The sequence below is a fragment of the Fukomys damarensis genome, unplaced genomic scaffold, assembly GCF_012274545.1.
Source record: "Fukomys damarensis isolate Sample0158 unplaced genomic scaffold, DMR_v1.0_HiC HiC_scaffold_23, whole genome shotgun sequence".
Classification (NCBI taxonomy): Eukaryota; Metazoa; Chordata; class Mammalia; order Rodentia; family Bathyergidae; genus Fukomys; species Fukomys damarensis.
Window position 1 is genome coordinate 22,945,744 of NW_022900935.1, and position 10,523 is coordinate 22,956,266.

Below are 10,523 nucleotides of genomic sequence, written 5' to 3' on the forward strand. Positions count from 1 at the left end.
AGGCACTGGGTGGATCGTGGGACTGGGAGCCCAGTGGGCTGGACTTTTAGGTCCTGAATTGTCCACTGACTTGGAATGTGGCCTTGGAGAAGATTTTTTTCCCTCTCTAGGCCTCAAAATGTGAGAATCTCAAAAGGGTTGTTAATGAGTCTCTCAAAGTCGGCTGTCAGTCATTGTAAAGTGTTGAGAGAGACTTTGTAAATGCATTCCCATCATGATTCTAAAGGTCTTATGCGATTCCTTTTGAGTCCAAGTTTGTCTATCTGAAAAATGGAAATCATATTTATTTCTCCTGTTTGCTGGGACCGGTGAGAATCAAATTAGATTTATTATTTTGATGCCTAAGAACAACTAATATTTAAAAATATTTTGTTGTTTATCCGCATTATCTCACTATCTTCCAATAATACTATGGAGTAGGTTCTATTTTTGTGCTTTATTTTTCCAGCTGTGGATAGGTCACTTATTCAAGGTCATAGGTAATAAGAATTGGGATTTAAGCCCAGATCTCCCTGTTACCAAAGCCATGGATCTTTCCGCTGCGCAAGTCTCCGGTGTGGTGCAGGACTGAAAGGGATGGGGGGCGGGGCTAGTGGCGGGAGAGAGGAGAGGAGAATCAGGAGACTGGGCAGCTTCACGGGTCATCTCTGGGGAGCTGCTGCCCTCTAGTGTTCGATATGCAGTGTGTCCTGGAAGGAAGGAAAGTGGAAAAGCTGGTTAGGGTGAGCCCAGAATAACTTCATTTCCTTTCAGAATTCGGGGGTTCAGGAAAACCTCAGTCTCACGTGCATGAGCACAAAGAATCAACAAGTGAGGTCTCATCTCATTAAAAAGCTTCTGCACAGCAGGAAAACCCACCAACAACGTGAAGAGACAACCCACAATGTGGGAAAAACGTTTACCAGCTGCTCCTCAGACAAAGGCCTACATCTAGAATATATAAAGAATTTTAAAAATCAGACTTCCCAAATTTAAAGACCCAATCCAGAAATGGGCATCTGAAATGAACAGACATTTCCCAGACAAAGAAGTAGAAATAGCAAATAAACATATGAAAAAATGTTCAGCATCACTTGTCATTCGAGAGATGCAGATAAAAACAACACTGAGATTCCACCTCACCCCAGAAAGAATGGCTGCTATCAAGAAATCAACCAAGAACAAATGCTGGGGGGCTGTGGGGAAAAGGACACCTCCTCCATTGTTGGTGGGAGCCACTGTGGAAGTCAGTGTGGACATACCTCAGAAAACTAGGATTAGAGGTCCCATTTGACCCAGCCATCCCCCTGCTGGGTTCTTCCCCAAACAATGAAAAGAATCATACCACAGCGACATATGTGCACCCGTGTTTACAGTGGCACAGTTAGTAATAGTTAAAACTTGGAAACAGTCCAATTGCTCATCAACTGGAGACTGGATAAAGAAAACATGCGTGTGTATTTAAAAAAAAAATAAAATGGAGTGCTACTCAGCCATAAAGAATGAGAAATTAGAGCCATTTATAGCTAAATGCATGCATATTGAGGCGATACTCAAGTGAAATTAGTAGGACACATGTGTAAATACAGAATAGTTTCTCTGGTGTGAGAAACTGAAAGTGTAAATAAGGATCAAAATGTATAACAGATAATGTGCAATAGTAAGAAAAGGTCCAAAGGGGAAGGAGAAGTCGGAGGGGTAGGGGAAAGGAAAGAAGGGAAAGGAATAAATACTAGAAAAGAAAAAAAAAAGAATGGGGGGGTCAGGGAGGGTTAATATGTATCTTACCCAACAGTTCTGAGTTGGCACTTGTTACATTTGAGACACAACTTTCTGTTCCTGAGTGTGTTAGTGCAGAGTTAGTGGCCACTTTGCCAATGTTCTTTTTTCTGAATCAAGTACTAGTTGGCTGGTTGTTACATTATAATTAATTTTAAGATCTGCATTAATGATTCACATGTACTTTCTGTCGCATGTTACAATCCAAGGGAAAAATAATAGGCTGTCTTTATGGGGCAGTTTTTACTCTGGGCTGACAAATATTTTGCCATTGGAATGGCGTCCAATTGCAGGGCTCTAAAGGCAATATGTCCGTGTTAAAGAGCCTTAATCACATGAGCTCATATTTTAGTCACCATAATATTATGAGGTAGGTATTTATATTCATTTTACATAGAACATAAACTCAAGACCACCTCTGATTGTCTTGAACCCGGGGAAGGAACTTTTCAAGGCACCACACTGCCCCCTGTTACTCAGGAAATAGTCCACAGTGGCACACTGAAAGGAATTTATGTCACCTTCCAAATCCAAAGGTGTTGTTTCTTGGTTATTGAAGATGCCAGATGCAACAACTGCTCTTCACCCTGCAAGGGATATTTTGATGTACTAAAGACCACAGAAAGCAAGAAATTTCACTAAGGTGATCAGCAACTTAATTTTTGTGGAATTTATTCCATACCCTCTGGCATCTATGTGTCTTACTAGGGTGTCTTGGGTATTAAGTACTGCTTACTTAGTCCAATCAGTGGAGTAGGCCAGCATGCTCCAGGAATTGGTGAAACGATTAAGGTCTTAGAAGGCTAGATTTTGACAGAGAGCTGAGGAGCTATAAAGGAACAGTAAAAGTGTACTGTTAACCCTACCTGGCAAAAGCATCTTATCGCTGCGGGTTCTTGCTGACAGGCGTCCCTGGCTCTCTGAACCTTTGGATACCTTGTTCTCTAGTGTACCAAGGACATTTGAGCATCTCTCCTTCACTTAATGTAAGCTGCTGTTAAGTTCCTGTTTTAGTCACCAGAGCAGTCAGCTCTTATAGCCAGTTTTAGTTTCTTGAGCTAACATATTTGTATCAATACAGGCAACACAGGACAAAAGAATCACATTTCTCTCCCTGGCATACTATCCTTGGATCCATTTTCATAAATATTCCCCAGATTTTGCTGACATCCGCAGATAAAACCTTGCAGTTCTTTTGGTGCTTTTGTCTCCTATTCCTGAGTCACGTGGTGTGGTCCTTTTCTTTGGGTCTGCTGGGATTTGAGCATCACTGTGTTCCGGAAGCACTGAGAGACCTCGAGGGTGAGTCTTGAGTGTAGTCCGTGTGCCTCCTCTGGGTGACCACCTCAGGCAAGGTGATTATAGGCTCCTCACCAGGGGGGCAGCTAACATCCTCAGACATGAGGAAGGGCTGCTTTCGCTGGCAAAGGAGGACTGGTATAATTTGAGGATTGAAGAAGGTCAAAATCTACCTAAACATCCCTGGTATAATTCTCAGAGACCAAGTCTTTTTTAAAAAATAATTTTTACGAACAACATGACTTTAATTACGTATCAAAACAAGGCTGTGGATTTAATTTAGATGTAATCTGGCCAACCACAGGAGCAGGTTCTGCTTTGGGTTTTCAGAAACCCAGACTTTATATTATAAGAAATAAGGATTCCCTCAAGGCAGCCATGTTTTCTTGCTTTCTATCCATGTAGCCAGCTGAATATTTAAAGCTCTAACCTTGTCATATTTTTTTCCCACCAATTTCTCCAGCTCACTCAGAAGAAGCCAACCCATCACACCGCCATTGTACTCTTTAATTTTTCCATAACGTTCCATCACTATAGTTACCTGGTCTTTGAAGGCCTTGCCTTTTATAGGCTCTCAAGTGTAGTCAGTTTGCAGGAAATGAGTAACTGTATTGTGACTGTTAGTGGGTCTCCTTTTCTACTATGAATAAGGCCACTACTACTTTCAGATCTAAATACACCAGAAAACAAATCCCAGAACATATTTCAATACAGAAGACTTTCAGGGCTTGGTTAGAAGTCATTGTATGCACTTTGTGGGACCAAAGGCTATTACATAGAATTAGAAGCTCACACGACCGTGGGAAAAGAAGAGCTGAGGGAGTAAAGTTTAAGGAAATGGCTGCTGATGGTAAGAGTAACTGCCTTGAAGGTCAATAATGTCTGACAAATATCTTTCTCTGAAGCAATGAAGAACATGGCTTTCAAAAGCTTGCCTGCAAGCTTTTGCAGTTCTCAAAAATAACTGAGAAACAACCACCATCTCAATCTGCAGTGGCCAAGGAGGAGTTTCTCAGGCGCTGTGGGAAGCTCTTGTCTACTCATGTTTCTGGCCATCATTACCAGACAATAATGGCTCCTATTTCACTTACACCTTCTCAAATCCTAGGTGGATGCCTCTCCTTTGGTAAATTCCACCTTGGAAAGGGGATTTTGGGGGAAGGCAAGTCTCAGTCATAGAAGAGCATTGTGTGGTTGGAAATATACAAGTGCTCAGGGCAAGAGAATGAGCACAGTTTTACAACATGCCTCAGAAGCAAGTTAGCTAACTCTGCTTTTCTTTGTCTGAATACATAGCCTGTGGGGATAATGCTTGGACATTTTCCAGACTGTTATGCTGTCCATTGTATTAAAGATGTCATGGTCATTAGGCCGATGATCAAGCAACATCAGACTCTCTAGGCTTCTCAGAGCAGGTGGTGCTGTCCGCTACTGCTTCTTCTTCCTGCCTTTCATCTAGACACGTTGCTCTCTTGATGCCACGAGGCCACACGCATCGGGATAAAGCCCAACTGTTCTGCTTCAGATCAACACAGAGTAAAGCAATTTTTCCTCCCACCAACAACTAAAGCACTGGACAAGACATAAGAAACAGTGGTTTTCAGTCATTGAACATAAAGTAATTCAAGAAGTGTAAGAGTGATTTCTGAGAAAGGGAAAGCAATAATGTGAGCCTTAGGGTTGGCTGAGCTTAGTGACTAAGAAGAATTTCTAGGCCACGCACCAAAGAGGAGGTACCAGGGAGAGACCGGCAATGTGCCTGAGTTGAGGAGATCGAGTAGAAAGCTAGGGAGACCAAGGTAGCTAGGATTTACAGGGCAGAAAGTTTGCAGCTGAGCAGTCTTCAGCACATGTGTGTGAGGAGATGAGCGAGGGAACCACCTGACAAGCAGAGGCAAAACAACTTCTGGTGATCTCACAGGAACAGAAAGAATCTGTGTTCTCGACCAGCCACAGCAGAGAGCCCCATCGTGTGTTTCAGTCCTGTTGATTAATTGTTCTCCAAAGACAGAATAATCTCTGTTCTGCGCCTTTACATTCAGTTCCTTGTACAAACAATGCCTTCCCACTAGTTGTTTGCTGTTTTAGTCCACATTCAGTGCGAGCATTTTCTGCTCTGGAAAGAATGTAGGAATGTAGATTTTTCTCTGTTTTGCTTTCAGCCTCTATGAAATGACCTTCCATCCTCTGCCAAATGTTCCTGGTCATGATGTATTGTGCTGCCCCAGGCTCAAAGCAACAGAGCCAAAGGCTGAAACCTCTGAAACTATGAGCCAAAATAAACCTTTTCTCCTTAGAAGTTTCTTTTATCTCCGTGATAAAAGTAGTGATGCTACTTGTTATAGTGATAGAAAGTTAACACAGCTGATATATTAGAAATATCACTTTCAAGAACAATTACCCAATGCAAATAGTTTCTGCTTATCTGCAGCTATGAAGACAGGAGGAACATCTCTTCACCCAGCTGAGAATTTGTTTGCAACCAGTTAGGAAGACATCTAGTTTGAAGGCTAGAACTCCACTGACAGTGGAAACCCTTCAAACATGAGAGGCTAAAGCTTACAATTTAGAAAGGAAAAGCGATATATTAATAAACAAGATACATTTTTTGCTATCCGCTAGGTTGATTAAAAAAATCACTATTTGCAGGACTAGGGATATGCCTCAGGGGTAGAGAACTTGCCTAACATGTGGGAGGCTCTGAGTTTGACCTTGCAGTGTTACAAAAATTTTTTGACTGTTTTCTAGCCTTAAAAATATGAGAAGACTTTGTAAATAGGGGAGGGTGGAGGGGTGAAGGGAGGTCAGGGTTATGGGCAAAAAATGAGAACCAAGATCTGTCATGTAAGGGTACAAGATCCCAATGATGAATGTAACCGTACTGTATACTTTAAACGTACCAATAAACTCAGTAAAATTAAAAAATATGAGAAGATTGAAATCTTACATATAAAGCATTTTTTTTCTGACCACAGTGGTATGAAACTAGAAATCAACAGCAGGGGAATTGTGGAAGATTTACAGATACATGGAAATTAAACAACATACTTGAACAATCAACAGGTCTAGGAAGATATTGAAATAGATTTTTTTTTTTTTGAGACAAGGTCTCACTATATAGTTCAGGTTGGTTTTGAACTCACTATGTAGCCCAGGTTGGCTTTGAGCTTCTCCTGCCTCAGCCTCCTGAGTGCTGGGATTACAGGTATGTGTTACCTCACCAATTAGAAATAAAAAATATTTTGAGATGCATGAAAATGGCATACACACCCTAAAACTTATGGACTGCAGAAAACAACAGCTCAATACTTGAAATTTATAGCAATAAATGCCTACATCAAAAAAAGAAAAATGTTTCCAAATAAATATCCTACTGTCATACCTCAGGAAACCAAAGAAAGAACAAACTTGGCCCAAAGTTGATAGAGGGAAGGAAATAATGAAGGTCAGAGCAGAAATAAATAAAATAAAGATTAGAAAAACAATAGAAAATATTAACAGAATTAAGAGGGTTTTTTTTTTTCAAAAAAGATGAGCAATGTTAACAAACCTTTAGGTAGACAAAGGAAAGAAGATTCACAAGGAAAAATGAAAGAGGAGACATTGCAGCTAAAGAACAGAAATGCAAAGGACCAAAAGAAATTGTCCTGGATCACTATACACCAACAAATGAGATAATCTAGGGGAAGTGAACAAATTCCTAGATGCTTACAACCTATCGAGACTGAATTGTGAAGAAACAGAAAATCTGAACAGATCATTAATGAGTAAGGAGATTGCACCATTTAGTACAGTAGAGCAGTCGAGGGGAGGGACTGGGTGTCAGATGATAGAAGCTTTCATACACCAGTAAATGTTTGACTTTATCCTGACGTAGGATCCCTCGCAGGATGTTTAGATCAGCAGTTAACAGATTCTAGAAAAGTCATACGGGTAACAGTGGGGCCTATCGAGTAGGGAAGTAAATGTGGACATGCAGAGCTCAATGGAAGATTGTTTAGTCCAGGAGAGAGATTAAATACGGAACTGTAGCTATCATTTATCACTATCAGGTATTACACACCTCTCTCTATATCATTTATGGTCAGGTATTATCAAGACGTCTTAGGAATATTGTCTTGTTTATTACCCTTAACATTATGAGACCAGTGTTATCTTCATGTCACAGATTAGGAAGTTGAAGTTTAAACCAGAGAAGTAATTTGTTCAAAGCTGTATAGATTATGACCCTGGTGCCCGATTTCAAAGCCCATGCTGTTGACCAGTGCTCTCTACCGTTACATGTACTATATTATAGTAGGGGCAGCGAGGGTGGAACGAAGAGGCTGGATGTGAGCTGTGTTAAGGAGGAATTGAGGTTGAGGGAAATGAGGGAAACAGGATGGGGGAGCTGAAGGAGACACTCACGTGAGCCCACTCCTAAGTGTTTCTATGTAGATGAATTCTGAAGAGGAAATTCTTGGGCCAGGGATTTAGCTCAGTGGTTCTGCCACCTGCCTTGGAAGTGCAAGGGCTAGAGTTTGATGCCCCCGGTACTGAGGGAGAGAGAGAGAGAGAGAGAGGATTCTTTGTCTTCTCTTGCTTTCTCACTCACTTTTCCTTCAAGGAGAGAAAACGTGGCTGACCTGACGAGTTTTTGCTGCTTGGCTCAGTGCCCTCCTCGTTCCTCTTGGGGCTGGTCCACTCTCCTGTGTCCTAACCCTCACTGGGAAAGGCTGCCACCGGGGAGCACAGGAAGTGCCCCAACCTGTCTTTGCTTGGGTGGCTCTGTTAAGATAAACTTTACCGAGAGTGATGGGAAGACAAAATGACAGATTTGTGTGGACTTTTTTTTGTTGGTTTTTTGAGACAGGGTCTCACTATGTAGTTGAGACTGACCTGGAACTCACTATATAGCCCAGACTGGTCTCAAACTCACAGCAATCCTCCTGCCTCAGCCTCCCGAGTGCTGGGATTACAGGCGTGTGCTGGACTGTCATTTTTTAATGATGGCTTTGTACCCCCAGAGCCCATGAAGTCCCAATTATTTCCTGCCCACTGCTCATAGAGGGCACTCTGAGAACACAAACAACAAATTCCGATCATATCTGCTCCCGGGGGCAGGATGGAGGAAGAGATGAAGGAAGGAGAGAGACGAGGCAGAGTGAAACTTCAGGGTTTTCTTGAGTCTCTCTAAGGGCTGCTTAGATGTTGACCCGTATATCTAGCTACCAGGGAAGCATGAAGACTTTGTCTTTGTTCTGAACAGCCATTGCCTCTGCCCCTACATTAAGAAGTCTGTTAAAGTGAAAAGGAGAACAGATATTAGGAACAATCAGCAGCCTCTTCTGTGAGTCTGCCTAGTTCAGGGTGTCAACTAAACTACAGAAACAATCAGGGAGGGGTTCTCTGGTATTTATTTGGAGACAGTGGAGCACTGCCCCGGGAGTGTGCATGCTATGGTAAACTCTGAACACAGTCGGGGTTGGGCCAAGGGCAAGTTTTAAAAGGCAAAAATGAGGAGGACTACGTTAGGTATTTTTGAAACAGTAATTACTGGCCAAAAAAAGAAAAACAACAACAACAAAAAAACAAAACAAAACAAAAACCTGGCATTAGTCCAAGGCTGAATGGACGGTTTCTAGGCAGATATCCTTGTATAAGCGCTTTTGTATAAAGTTTTAGTGGTCTCTGTGCAAGCTTGTGGTCTGGGGCAAACTTTGTGATATTTATTATCAGGCAATCATATATAAGAATCCTTCCAGCTGGGTGTGGTGGCGCACGCCTGTAATCCCAGCACTTGGGAGGCTGAGGCAGGAGGATCGCTGTGAATTCGAGACCAGCCTGGGCTACATAGTGAGTTCCAGATCAGTCTCAACTACATAGCGAGACTCTGTCTCAAACAACAAAAACAAACAAACAACAAAACAAAACAAGAATCCTTCTTTCATAACCTCCTGGCTTTATTTACTTTTTTTTTGGTTAGGGTTGACATAAACAACTCCACTTTGATTCTGAAAACTTTGGCATTTCTTTCACATTCCCCTTTTTTGGTCAAGATTTTTCTCTGAGGTTTTGTAGATGCTGCTGTCCACGCTTGTAGTCATTCGCTGCCAACCTTGGTCACTCACTGACAGCGAGCCCTTGGGCCATGTCTCCTACTTTGAGCTATTTGCAGACAAAGTTCCAAAGACAGCAGAAAACTTTCGTGATCTGAGAACTGATGAGAAAGGATTTGGTTACAAGGGTTCCTGCTTTCACAGAATTATTCCAGGACTTAGGGGCCAGGGTGGTGACTCCAAGGTCACAATGGCAAGGGCGGCTGGTCCATCCACAGGGGCAAAAAATTCAGTGATGAGAACTTCATCCTGAAGCACATGGGTTTTGGCATCTGGTCCATGGCGAACGCCGCGCCAAACACAAATGGCGCCCAGCTTTTCACCTGCACTGCCAAGACCGAGTGGTTGGATGGCAAGCGTGGGGTCTTCCGGATGGTGAAAGAGGGCATGAATGTGATGGAGGCCACGGAGTGGCAAGACCAGCAAGAAGATCACCATCACTCACTGTGGGCAACTCTAATGCCTTTGACTTGTGCGTACGGTGACCCTCAGGCCCATCCCTCTGTAGCTCAGGAGAGCATCCTCTGCCCCCTCTGCTCACAACGTCCCATCATCTCTGGTCTCACCGCATTTCTTCGGGTCCCATATTTTCCTTGCTCCCCTCCAAATGTAACTACCGTTTTAGTGGTCTCTGTTAAGTTTATGGTTATGGATAAAAGCTAAATAATGAAAAAAGACAGATTTTTCTCTGAAAGGAGCACTGATTAGCCATCCTGCAGTTAGGTTTTGATCGTTCCTCATTGCCGGGATGGATTTGTCCTGGTTGTTGGTCTGACCTCATTCCACATTGGAAAGGAAGCGGCTGACCACAGGGAGTTAGTGTCAGAGCCTTTAAGCTACGTTTAAGCAAGAAAGAAGTTTAGAGGCAGTGGACCTCAAGCTGAATTTACCTGGAGCTCACAGTTAAATTTGGTTTTATCTGTGCTATAGAAGATGGGTTTCATCTCAACGTTCTGGGCCAGCTTATGTTTTCTCTGAGCAAACTTGCTGGGTAGGTGCTATCTGGATTTTATAGAGAAGAAAATAAATCAAAGATCAGGTACTTGCTTTGAGTGACGAGGCCGGGGAGTGACCGTGACACTAGGAATTACATCCAGGTCCTTCTAGGTCTAGAGCTTTTAGAATTCGTATCACAAAGTCCACACCAGCCGGGTTTCTCTTCTCCCTCGCACCCTCTATCCCCACGGTCATGTCCGAGAATAATCAGGACTTCCCCTGTAGGAACTCGTCCTGGCTAAGGGTTGAGCTTATGTTGAGCGAGCAGTCACAAAAGATAGCCGAGTTTCCCTTTAACTGTTTTCGGAAGCCGTTTGGTAAGCTTGGTTTTCAAATTTTTGTCTCTGATTAGTAGCTGAACTTCAGGAGATT

At 42.7% G+C, this 10,523-nt stretch overlaps 1 long non-coding RNA gene and 1 pseudogene across 1 annotated transcript; one reads left to right on the forward strand and one right to left on the reverse strand.

The window, feature by feature from the left end:
- Positions 1-426: 426 nt before the first annotated feature.
- Positions 427-3,748, reverse strand: LOC104869182. Its single transcript, XR_782211.1, has 3 exons — positions 3,488-3,748; positions 2,280-2,345; positions 427-689 (listed from the first exon to the last, which is right to left on the reverse strand). It is a non-coding gene; the product is annotated as an uncharacterized LOC104869182 (long non-coding RNA).
- A 2,172-nt stretch (positions 3,749-5,920) lies between these two features.
- Positions 5,921-9,719, forward strand: LOC104869177 (annotated as a pseudogene).
- Positions 9,720-10,523: the final 804 nt, after the last annotated feature.